The sequence below is a fragment of the Leuresthes tenuis genome, unplaced genomic scaffold, assembly GCF_036924035.1.
Source record: "Leuresthes tenuis unplaced genomic scaffold, fLeuTen1.0.hap1 SCAF_4, whole genome shotgun sequence".
NCBI lineage: Eukaryota > Metazoa > Chordata > Actinopteri > Atheriniformes > Atherinopsidae > Leuresthes > Leuresthes tenuis.
In genome coordinates this window covers 30,101,475-30,114,483 of record NW_027325358.1, presented here as the reverse complement: position 1 = coordinate 30,114,483, position 13,009 = coordinate 30,101,475, and the positions used below count along the sequence as shown (strand labels likewise).

General features: G+C 41.5%; 1 non-coding gene across 1 annotated transcript; it reads left to right on the top strand.

The window, feature by feature from the left end:
- Positions 1–7,098: 7,098 nt before the first annotated feature.
- On the top strand, positions 7,099–7,286 carry LOC140306149 (U2 spliceosomal RNA). Its single transcript, XR_011915504.1, has one exon. It is a non-coding gene; the product is annotated as a U2 spliceosomal RNA (small nuclear RNA).
- The last annotated feature ends 5,723 nt before the right edge of the window (positions 7,287–13,009 follow it).

The following is a 13,009-nucleotide window of genomic DNA, read 5'->3' as shown; positions in this document are numbered from 1 at the left end:
AAACATGCTTCAAAATGTGATTCTGTGGTAGGAATTAAGTCCACAGTTCTTTGACAATGCATTGTACTCAAAAATGTTTTTTTGTATGCTGACAATCGTTCAGAAAACATCAAATTTGGATCAGCAGGTGAAACAGTCCACTCCATTTCTTTCTGACATGTAGCAACAAACTCTCCCACACCTTGTCACTGCCAGTGTGTACGTTTGGCCAAGGAAATGTGAGGTCGAGTACCACAAATATTAAAAAAATCGAAGTGCTCTGGAGTCAATAAAGTAGGCGCACATATTTTTTCATGTCAGAGTTTGGAAGAGGAGTCTCTAAAAGATCAGGTCGGGGTGTACAAACTTGTTCCAAAACAGCTTCACAGTCATGAGGCTCCCCATCCTCAGGAGTCGGAAGCAAAGTAGCAGGATTCAGAACAGTACAACGTTTAACAGTGACATTTGGCATATCACAGAGGTGTATCTGAGCCAACGAGCAGTTGAAAGATGTGAAGTTTTCTGCTCGAGAAGAATAATGGCAACAGCATGAGGAACCAAAACAGTCAAATTAGCGTAGCCCACAATATCTTGGGAGGCCAGGACAGCTTTCTCTGCAGCTGCAACAACACGAAGACAACCAGGCAGGCCTGCAGCCACAGAGTCCAGTTTTGCTGAGAAATGAGCCACTGGCCTTTGCCTGCCCCATGTTCCTGCATAAGAACAGATGTCATACAACCATGCTTCTCATCAACTGCCTGTATGAAAGGTTTATGAGGATCTGGAATGCCAAGTGTTGGTGCTGTTTGAAGAGCCAGCTTAAGCTGACTAAAGGCTGATTCAGCCTCAGGAGTCCATGGAACACGATCAGCTGACTGGAGGCCTTTACCATGGATAAGAGCACCTAAGAGAGCTTCGAGAAAAGAGTAGTTAGGAATAAAGTTCCTGCAGTAAGATGTTATACCTAAGAATGACATAAGCTGTTTTTTAGTAACCGGTTTAGGAATGATCTGAACTGCAGCAACACGTTTAGGAGAAAGTGAGCCCCCATCCTTAGAAATCACATGACCCAAAAAGGTGACTTCGTCCTGTACAAACTGTAAATTAGAAAGGCTGGCTTTATGGCCATAAGAATGAAGATGTTTCAACAGATTCACTGTCTTTTTCACACTGTTGTTTAGATGGACTACATAAAAGGATGTCATCCACATACTGCAAAAGAGCAGAGCCTGTGGTTGATTGAAGTTAATCCAGACTAGCTTTGAGGGCAGCATTGTAAATAGTGGGACTTTCACAGTACCCCTGGCATAACCGGGTAAAAGTCCAAGATCTCCCTTCAAACTAAAAAGCAAACCAAAATGGGCTATCAGGGTGCACTGGCGACAAGTCAACCACTGAGAAAAACTGTGCATCTGATGTAATTTGAGACAAAATAGTGTGTGGGTTGGGCACAGTAGGAGCATGTGGCTGAACTGCAGCATTCACCGCTTGGAGGTCCTGTACAAAACGCCATTCATCTGGCTGGCCAGCATCTTTAATCTTTTTAACAGGAATCAATGGAGTAAGCACAGGTGAATTTTCAAAAGGAACAATAACGCCTGTTTTCTGAAAAGATTGAAAAACAGGTTTAATCCCTTTAATTGCTTCAGGCTTAAAAGGGTATTGTTTTTTACATGGACAAAAGTCTGATTTAGGGGTGACAATTACTGGTTCACAGCCTTTTATCAACCCCACATCATATTTGCTCTTAGCCCAAAGATCATTGGGCACTTCAGCCAACATGGGTATCGAAGACAAATCTGTTTCAGATAAAAAACATGCTTCAAAATGTGATTCTGTGGTAGGAATTAAGTCCACAGTTCTTTGACAATGCATTGTACTCAAAAATGTTTTTTTTGTGTGCTGACAATCGTTCAGAAAACATCAAATTTGGATCAGCAGGTGAAACGGTCCACTCCATTTCTTTCTGACATGTAGCAACAAACTCTCCCACACCTTGTCACTGCCTGTGTGTACGTTTGGCCAAGGAAATGTGAGGGCGAGTACCACAAACATTAAAAAAATCGAAGTGCTCTGGAGTGAGCGACACAGCCAATAAAGTAGGCGCACATATTTTTTCACTTCTTCTCATAGTCATTGTCAGGCCCCAAAGAAATGTGTGATGTGCAGTGCAAATCAGTAGGTTGCATGAAATCAGAAAGGGGTGAAACTAACGCTTTTGCTTCTTCCACTAGTTGTTGTGAAAAAGGAGAGCTGGGAAGTTTCCACTCATAAGCATATGTAAGTGCCGATGAATCAAACTGCACTGCTGTGAAAACTTTGTCAGGCTGTAACATAACCTTAACACCCTCTGGTGTAGAAGTTAAAATAATGCCTAATTTACACATGAGATCACAGCCCATCAGGTTAATGGGACACAACTCTGATAACAAAAATGAGTGTTTGAAGGAGAGCTCATCGGGAGTGACAACACGCAATGGGCATTGTCATTTTCTCCTTCACAACCTGGCCTGATGCAGACATACAGTAAACGTGGTTTCCACTTAACTTTGGAGGGCAATCAAACTCCCCTGACGTCACTACTGATGAACATAAGTTCCTATATTCTGAGAGAAATATCTTTGCTCTAGGACGGAAATAGCATGCAAAACTTTACTACGTGAATCACAGTCGGCAAGCGTTGCTTCACTACACAGAGCAGGAAAAATGTGTGAGTGTGTTTGTGCTATCACCCATTAGTGGAGGCTCCGCTGCCGCGTGACGTCCAGAACCTGCCTCCCACCCTCAGTCAGCCTTTTGCCCAATTTCATCACTTTTTAGCTGTGGACAGTCCTTCTTCCAGTGTCCAGTCTGGCCACAGTAAAAACAAATATTCGGATCATAGCTCTGGCGTGGCCCATTTTGACCTCCTCTCCCACACGTCCACGTCTTCGACTTCGGCCTCGTCCTCTGTTTACACCAACTGCGTAATACATGGTCATGGTTGCCAAATGCAGCTCCTTTTCACACTTGTCCCTTTTGGTTGTCTTACGCGTCTCAACTTGGTTCTGAGCATGGCGAGCATATCAGCGAACGTCAGCCAAACGAGGACCCTCACACCATCCCACGTAAATGTTCTTTACTTCAGTGGCGACATCTATATAATATTGTCTGGGTCCCGTTAAAACATGTATTTTTCCCATCTAATTCCTTGTTTGCTTTAAAACAAGTATTCCCCATTTTCTATCCCTTCAGTAGCCAACCAGTTTGTATGGAGTACACTGGAGCAACTTGACTGATCAGTAAAACACTGCTTTTGTTGTCACCGCAAGGCTTCCCCCGTCGGTTGTTTCACTGAGACACTACTGAGTAACTACAACTCAACACAGTTTATACACATAACATTCATATACATACTAACAAACAAACAAACAATAATTTATCGCAATTTTCTCATCTCTGTTTGAACGTACACCCAGGTAAATATTCCTGTAGTCTTCTCATACCGACTATGGACCCATTCATTGTTTAACTTCACTGTTTTGCAAATCCTAATTGAATATTACACATTGACATTGAACTTTACTGGATAAGCAGGTCTTCATTGCATTCAGCAGCCTATATGTGAGCATCTATGTGTAAGCTGTTCTTCTTTGCATTTATCAGCAGCAAGCAATTCTTCACTGCACATGCATATGTAAATAGTAAAACAATTCCAATGTGTTAGCGAAACCTTCTATATCACAGTGGTTTCTAAGATCTATTTTAAGTTCTTTGCCATCAGTGAGATGACATAGTTTACAAAGTGTGTCAAATTATCACTGAAGATCTTTTCAGGAATTTCAAATCTAGAAATGAGTTATTTTACGCGTGATTTTGCTACTGAGAGTGCATCTGCTTGTGCACATGGAAATATTTCAGACCATTTGGTAAAAACCTCTGTTGTCACTGAGCAGAATCGTTTCCCTTAACATTAATTTAGTTCAATGAAATCTACACAATAATGAAATAATGAAATCCAAACAAATATGTTGAAAAAGATACACTGGCTTAGGGAATTATCTTCGTTTTGGTCTTAGATTGCCCTGTGGAATGTATTTTGCACATATTTGACCTGCTAGACAAAACTTTATTCATTTATTTATTCTAAAAAAAAAAATTCAATAATTAGTAAAACCATATGCTGTAAAAACCTTGTTCATTATTGCTTCCATCCCTCCTGTTGAGACATGACATGGTGCGTGGCTCAATACTGCAGCATATTTAAACAAATTCTTTGGCAGTATGGTTTTCCTTCCGGTCATTCATACGAGTCTATTGTAGATGGCAATTGAATAACATCTAATAATGCTAAAATATTTGTAGTTTATACATTTAGCTGTGGATGTCAACATACCTGTTTTTCCAATGCTGTGTTAACACATGTACAGTTGAGAAGGCATACTGACTGTCAGTGTAAACGTTAACAACCTTTTTGTTATTTAATTTACAAGCTTCAGTTAAAGCTACCAATTCGACTGCTTGAACAGAGTAATTTTTTGGTAGTGGTTGTTTTAAGAAAACTTCAGTTTCTGTTACTACTGCAAATCCTGTAGCATTTGTGCCATCAGGGTTTTTTGCTTGACCTGTTGAATAAATATAGTTATTTCTGCATTTTCATAACGTATATCAGTTAAGTCTGGCCTGGGTAAAACACTGATGGTTATTTCTGACATGCAATCATGAGGCTTTCCATCTGTGGGGTAGGTAGCAGTGTGACAACAAGGTGTGGCTGTGAAAGAAGAACTGTTATGTAGGAGAGATGTCTGGTAAAGATATTTTGTTAAGTAACCATATCACAGCCACTGCATGAGGTACCTTAAGTGTTAATGGGTGAAATAACACCATTATTGTTGATGCCTGCACTGCCAATGGCTTCTGGCCATTGATTCAAAAGTACGATCTCGTCCCTTTTTCCCCCTTTCAGTGGACACTGGCCCCTAATTACCGCAATTCAGCAGGGGGTCTTTCATTAGGAGTACTGGACTCCCCCGTGCACGGTTTCAGCTCCGACCCTGGAAAGCGGAAAAAACGTTTAGATCTGGTTTGAGGACCCAATTGTTGAGAAAAGTCTCTCAATGAGACTCAGAGTTGCTGGAGTCAGTTAATGCAAATGTTTAATCTTGCAGCAAGTTCAAGAATGTGTGTGTGTATGGGTGTATGTGTGCAAACGTGTGTGAGTTTGTGTGTGTGAGAGTTTAAAGAACCTGTTATCCACAGGCAGGTCTTAACTAGTATGGCACAGGTCCAGCCTGTCTCATCTTTTTTGGAAGGTCCAGCGCTCGGCCGTAACCCTTCTGTCTGTTTGGACTCTCACATACATTCGGTTAATCATAGAAAAACGAGAACAAAACTTTTTAGCCCCTTAAATTCATAAAACAGACATGGTGCAGTTATTTCCATTCTAGAAAATAAGAGTAATCACCACCATTCCTATAAATTCTGGATATTCTAACAATCTGAATCTTTTTTAAATATTCGATGAAGCCCTTTGCTGTTCTGTTTAGAGACTCAGCTGATCATAAACCAAGTTTTGCTCTTGAACCAAGCTTCTAAACTCTTCACCTTTTTCATTTCTCAGTTAGTATTCACTTTAAAACTGATTAAAAGAAAAATTAAATGAATGCCTATCAACAAATGTGGGATCTAAACTCTAGTGCTTTCTCTAAAATAATTTCCTTTCTCAATTCAGAAATGTGTGTGTGTAAGTCACAACACCCGTGACACCAAAACGGCTTTCTTTTCTCTCTTTTCTCTACACTCTGCACTGTGAGCACACACACCAAATCAGAAAGGCTTTTTTCTCTCTTTTCTACATTATGGACTGTGGGGACACAAAACCGCTCTCTCTCTTTTTTTTTTTGATTGTGTGCCAGGGCGTTGTCTCACGTATTAGATTATGCTTAAGATACGAATGGGTTTATCAGTCACATCAGAATCCATACATACTGATCCTCCCGTAATAAAATGGTCGGATCTTATCAAACACACTTTGTTTCTTGTGACAAGTCAGCGAAACAGCGTATACACGTCAAGACACTGAATCAAGTTTGCCACAAGAACTCATAAGTTTGGCAGTATTGCTCTGCCGTCAGCAATCATACACCCATTTTATTTTCATGAGACATGTGCAGGCACCTGTTCATCTACTGTTCTATCACTATGAATTAGTTTATCTATTATCAATAAGGATACTTCTACAACTACTATCAAAGTATGTCCGGACTTCTTATGTTGTCAGTTGCTATATATGAATAAGTGGGTTGCTACTGAAAAGCATTAAGCATGTCACACAGCCCAAACATATAACATTTCAGGACACACCACACAGTTAACAACCACAGTGAAGCGTGTCAAAGCCCAAACATGTAACATTCAACAGAACACTTACGCAACACATTCAAATCAAACAGTCAGACAACATACAAGAACATATACCCCAGCCGGCATTGCTCCCTGCCTATTTTCATACAACTCACTATGTGTGCGCACACCTTTATTCACAAACTCTTCAACTTATACTCTTTTACCGAAGCTGCTACAGCTCGATTGGCCAAATACCCTTAGATCCTATTTCGGTGAATTTGACATCTGCCTTGTATGTAACAGATTAGCGGTTTAGCAGTTTTAATTTAGTTTGAGTGAAGGAATTCATTTTATAGCAAAATCCGAAATCGTGAAGAACTCATGAAAGTAAGCTTATTCTCGGATTCCTGAAACTTTAGATTTGCTCTTTCTTTTACTGCAAAGTACAACGTTGAGCAGCACTAATGAGTTGTTTCTATTTTTGGCAGGCTTTACCTTTGCGGATGAAGCCCTTTCTGTCTGTGCAAAAGAAATCTTGTTACTGTGCAGAGTGACTTCTCTGAGTAGAGTCGCCTTACTTGTGCCGATGTTCGAAGCTGGAGTGCAAAGTTGTTGCTTGAATGGTGCTCGCTGGAGCGTGTGGTAGTGTAAAGTTATACCATTTAAAAGGGCTGAAGAGTGCTCAGTGCAGCGGGTGGGCGGAGGTGCAAAGTGACACTATGGCCATAAAAAGAACACCGCTACAAGTGCGCATTGTGCCAGGAAGGGCCCTCGGACGTGAACCAGTGGACAGATATCGCTTCTCGGCCTTTTGGCTAAGATCAAGTGTAGTATCTGTACTTATCAGTTTAATATGTGATATGTCTATGCAAGGACTACATATTAAATGGATTTTTATCAATAGGAGTTGAAAAAGGAGCTTGCTCCGTTCACTCCAAGCATCGACCCGGTACTGCAGTGCTGCTGGGAACGGTGCGCTCTCCTCTGCTCTTGTGAAAAAGCAAACAGCGGTGCAGGATGGAAGTTTCTTTTAATCTGCTGAGAAAAGAGAGTGAATGCGAAGCAGACTTTAACACGGCTCTGGGAGCGAGCCGAGTGCGGGCTAACCAGGAGAATTGCTTGAAAGAAACGCGACACCGAATGAGCGGTCAGAACAAAGCCTCAATACGGTGTTCCTGTGGTGTTTTTATAAAATGCGGTGTAAAAAAAGGTGTGAATGCCCCATAGAAAACTAAAAGGTGGAGCGGAAGTGTTCGGCTGCAAGAAGGTGTGAATGTCCGACTATATTTGATGAAAAGCAGGTGAAGCAAGGTCTGAATGCCCAACCTTACATCATCAAAAGCGAGATCAGAGGTTTTTGGCTGCAAGAAGGCCATAGTTGGCCAAAAGCGGGTAAGGTGCGAATGATCGGCTAAATATCAACAAAAGTGGGGGCGGAGGTCTTCGGATGCAAGTGGGTGTGAATATCCCACCATACAAGTATGGTGGAGAGGAAGCTGTGAATGGCCGACCATAGTTTGCAAAATGCGGGTGAGAAAAGGTGCGAATGTCCAACCATACATGATCAAAACAGGGAGCGGAGGTGTTTGGCTGCGACAAGGTGTGAATGTCCACCCATAATTAATGAAAAGCGGGCAACAAGTAGGTTCGAATGCCCAACCATACATCATCAAAAGCAGGAGTGGATGTGTTCGGCTACAAGAAGGTTTGAATGTCGGAGCATAGTTTGTAAAAAGCGGGTAAGAAAAGGTTCGAATGCCCGAACATACACCATCAAAAGAGGGAGCGGAGGTGTTCCGCTGTAAGACGGTGTGAATGTCCGACCATAGTTGGTAAAAAGTGGGTATGAAAAGGTTCGAATGCCCAAATTCGGCTGCAAAAAACTGTGTTCGGCTGCAAAAAGGTGTGAATGTTCGACTAAATTTTATAAAAAGCGGGTAAGACAAGGTGCGAATGTCCGAACATACACAATCAAAAGAGGGAGCGGAGGTGTTCCGCTGTAAGATGCTGCGAATGTCCGGCCATAGTTGGTAAAAAGCGGGTAAGAAAAGGTTAAAAAACCCGACTGTACACAATCAATAGCGGAAGCGGAGTTGTTCGGCTACAAGAAGGTGTGAAAGTCCACCAATAATTACTGAAAAATGGGTAAGAAAAGACGTGAATGCCCAACTATACATCATCAAAAGCAGAAGTGGATGTGTTCGGCCACAAGAAGGTTTGAATGTCCGACCATAGTTTGTAAAAGGCGGGTAAGAAAAGGTTCGAATGCCCGTACATACACAATCAAAAGAGGGAGCGGAGGTGTTTCGCTGCAAGAAGGTGTGAATGTCCGAGCATAGTTTGTAGAAAGTGGGTAAGAAAAGGTTCGAATGCCAGAACATACACCATCAAAAGAGGGAGCGGAGGTGTTCCGCTGTAAGAAGGTGTGAATGTCCGACCATAGTTGGTAAAAAGCGGGTAAGAAAAGGTTCGAATGCCAAAATATACACCATCAAAAGCGGAAGCCGAGGTGTTCGGCTGCAAGTAGGTGTGAATGTCAGATCATAATTTGCAAAAAGCTGATGAGAAAGGTGTGAATGACCGACAATAATTGCTGAAAAATGTGTTAGAAAAGGTAAGAATGCCGGACCATTCATCATCAAAAGCGGGAGAAGAGGTGTTCGGCTGCAAGAAGCTGTGAATGTCCAGCCATAATTACTCAAAAACGGGTAAGAAAAGGTAGTATTGCCAGACCAAAAAAGGGAGCGGAGGTTTTCCGCTGTAAGAAGGTGTGAATATCCGACCATAATTGGTAAAAAGCGGGTAAGAAAAGGTGCGAATGCCCGACAATGTATGATCAAAAGAGGGAACGGAGGTTTTCGGCTGCAAGAAGGTCTAAATGTCCAACCATAATTTGTAAAAACCGGGGAAGAAAAAGGCTCAGAAGCCCAACTATACACCATCAAAAGCGGGAGCGGAGGTGTTCAACTGCAAGAAGGTCTGAATGTCCATCAATAATTGCTAGAAAACATGAAAAAAAATTTTCGAATATCCAACCGCACATGATCATAAGTGGGAGAGGAGGTGTTCAGCTGCAAGAAGGTGTGAATGTCCACCCATAATTCCTCAAAAATGGGTAAAAAAAAAGGTGCGAATGCCCAACCATACATCATCAAAAGCAGGACTGGATGTGTTAGGCTACAAGAAGGTTTGAATGTAAGAGCATAGTTTGTAAAAAGCGGGTAAGAAAAGGTTCGAATGCCCGAACATACACCATCAAAAGAGGGAGCGGAGGTGTTCCGCCATAAGAAGGTGTGAATGTCCGACCGTAGTTGGTTAAAATACCCGACTGTACACAATCAATAGCGGGAGCGAATGTGTTCGGCTACAAGGTGTGAATGGCCGACCATTTTTTGTAAATAGCGGGTAAGAAAAGGTGCGAATGCCCAACAATGTATGATCAAAAGAGGGAGCGGAGGTTTTCGGCTAAAAGAAGGTCTGAATGTCCAACCATAATTTGTAAAAACCGGGGAAGAAAAGGCTCGAAAGCCCGACTATACACCATCAGAAGCGGGAGCAGAGGGGTTCAGCTGCAAGAATGTCTGAATGTCCATCAATAATTGCTAGAAAACATGAAAGAAAATTTTCGAATATCAAACCGCACATGATCATATGCGGGAGAGGAGGTGTTCAGCTGCAAGAAGGTGTGAATGTCCACCCATAATTCCTGAAAAATGGGTAAAAAAAGGTGCGAATGCCCAACCATACATCATCAAAAGCATGTGTGAATGTCAGATCATAATTTGCAAAAACCTGATTGTGTGCAGCTGAACACCTCTGCTCCCGCTTTTGATGGTGTATAGTCGGGCTTTCGAGGCTTTTCTTCAACGGTGTTTACAAATTATGGTTGGAAATTCAGACCTTGCAGCCGAACACCTCCGCTCCCTCTTTTGATCATACATTGTCAGGCATTCGCACCTTGTCTTACCCGCTTTTTACAAACCATGGTCGGACTTTCACACCTTCTTGTAGCCGAACACATACGCTCCCACTATTGATTGTGTACAGTCGGGTATTTTAACCTTTTCTTACCCGCTTTTTACCAACTATGGTCGGACATTCCATTGCATGCAATACTCTCCCATGGTCCTGATTCATTACCCAAATCCCTTGGTCTCTGATGACCGCTGTGCTTGCTGACTTTCTCAAGGATGCGGTGTACAAAATCATCAGTCCCTTCACCAGGTTTCTGTTTGCAGGTGTAAATGTGGGACATATTGATTTTGGTTGGAAATTGAGTGGTGATGGCTTGACACAGTCTTTGGATGGCTGCTTCATATTGAGCGTTATCATTATGTCCTCGTTCACTGTTGGTAGGTCGCAAATCCAGTTGTAGCATACTGGCCTCTATTTTGCCGAGGTCGGTCGGTTTGAACTTTTTTGCCAATATGCGACGCAATTCAACCCCAGTCAGGCAGAATTGTGCGCAGAAATCTCGCAACTCGTCAGCAAAATGGGGTCCAGAAATCTCTGGATCTGGTAAGCATTGTTATGCTTCCATGATGTCAGTCTCAGTCCAGGGTCGATAAACCAGTAATGGTCCAGTGGGAACTGCAACTTTAACCATAGGCATGGTTTGAATCTGGTTTTGTTTTTTCTCACGTTTAGATCTCTGAAGTCCAGATTGTGGGTAAAGGATTTTTGTCACTTGCGTTAAAAGTTCTTGGGCAGGTACGCTGGAGAACCAAACGTCTTCCTTTTCCTCATCATCAGACCTCAATTTCTTCCCGAGGGAGGATGGAAGAAGTCCCTTCTTCCCGAGAGCCAGAGGCTTGTGGCAGGGCTGGCTGTTGTTGTTGCAGGCGTCGTGGAGGGCAGGAGTCCAGGTCTGGATCCGGCACAGCTAATACTAAATTATTATCATCATTCCGTCATGGCATTTGTTTAACATTTTCCTTTCTTTCTCTTAATACACTTTATTTTTTCCAAAATTCTATACCTTTCTTACTTCTTATTTAAACTTAATTTTCTTTTTTTTGCTTCATCTCTTTCTCATATTTGCAAAACTTTTCTTCTAATTTTCTTATTTCTAACATACTAAAAGAACCTTCAGGTGGAAAACCTCTGGACCATATGTCTTTTTCATTTCATCATGCTCAGGTCCCCCGGTAGGGTCAAAAGTCTGAGATCTACTGTTTCCCATTCTCAGACTTGGAATGGGGAAATATATTCCTTCACTCAAAGGACGTCTCCAATGAGGACCTTAATCTGTACTCACACTTCTTCGGAGTACTTCACACTTCTTCGGACTGCTTCAAAAGTTTCACTTACCCATGAAATCTCTGTCTCACTAATGACACAACCGGGAAACCCTCTTTTATTCAAATAAAAACTAAAAAGCAGTCCTATCGTCTCAGACTATCATATTTCAAAAATGATCCCAGCGCTGGTATTCAGGAAAAGGACCTGCCAGTCCTCTCTCTCAGAAAAGGCCTTGGAGGTATGAGGCTGGAACAGCTACTTCAGTCCAGGCTGGCCATGCACTGCGATCCGGTCCAGAGACACCAGTCGAGGGATCCTGTTCGTGACGCCAAAATTGTGGTGGAAATTTAGTAACGCACAGAGTCAGTTATTTTCTTCTGAGGAGATAAGAGGCTTTAATAATAATATCTTGAAAGAGAGAACAACACAGTACAGAATACAGAGTTGCTATGACCACTGAAGTAAAAACACACAGTTATATTGCCCGCTCATCACGTCATCTGTCTTTGTTTGATAGTTGATTGTTCTTCTAACTTTCCTCCCCAACCATCAGTTTAGGTTACCCAAAAGGAGTGTATTGCTCCATCACAAGTATGCTTCTTTCACATACAGGGTAATATGAAGAATTTTATGCCTGAAACCTATTTAGACATGCAAAAATATGAAGGACAAAGCAGTTTTAACTTGGTTTGAGTGAAGGAATTCATTTTATAACAAAATCTGAAATTGTGTAGAACTCGTGAAAATAAGCTTATTCTCGGATTCCTAAAGGTTTAGTGTTGTTCTTTCCTATCCTGCAAAGTACAACGTTCTTTTTTGTTTAAAGCTATTTAGACATGGATAAATATGAAGGACAAAGCAGTTTTAACTTGGTTTGAGTGAAGGAATTAATTTTATATCAAAATCCGGAATTGTGTAGAACTCGTGAAAAGAAGCTTATTCTTGAATTCCTGAAAAAATTTAGTGTTGTTGTTTCCTATCCTGAAAAGTACTACGTTTGTTTTTGTTTAAAGCTATTTAGACATGGATAAATATGAAGTACAAAGCAGTTTTAACTTGGTTTGAGTGAAGGAATTCATTTTATATCAAAATCCGATATTGTGTAGAACTCGTCAAACGACGCTTATTCTCGGATTCCTGAAAAGGTTTAGTGTTGTTCTTTCCTATCCTGCAAAGTACAACGTTCTTTTTTGTTTAAAGCTATTTAGACATGGATAAATATGAAGGACAAAGCAGTTTTAACTTGGTTTGAGTGAAGGAATTCATTTTATATCAAAATCCGAAATTGTGTAGAACTCGTGAAAATAAGCTTATTCTCGGATTCCTAAAGGTTTAGTGTTGTTGGCAGCAGAATTGTAGTCTGAATACCTTTATGCCAAACAGATTTGCTTTGCCAAGGGAAGTTTTTTAAATGTTTATTGTTTATGTTTACAGAGACTGGCTGCAATAGGCATCCCCGCTACCT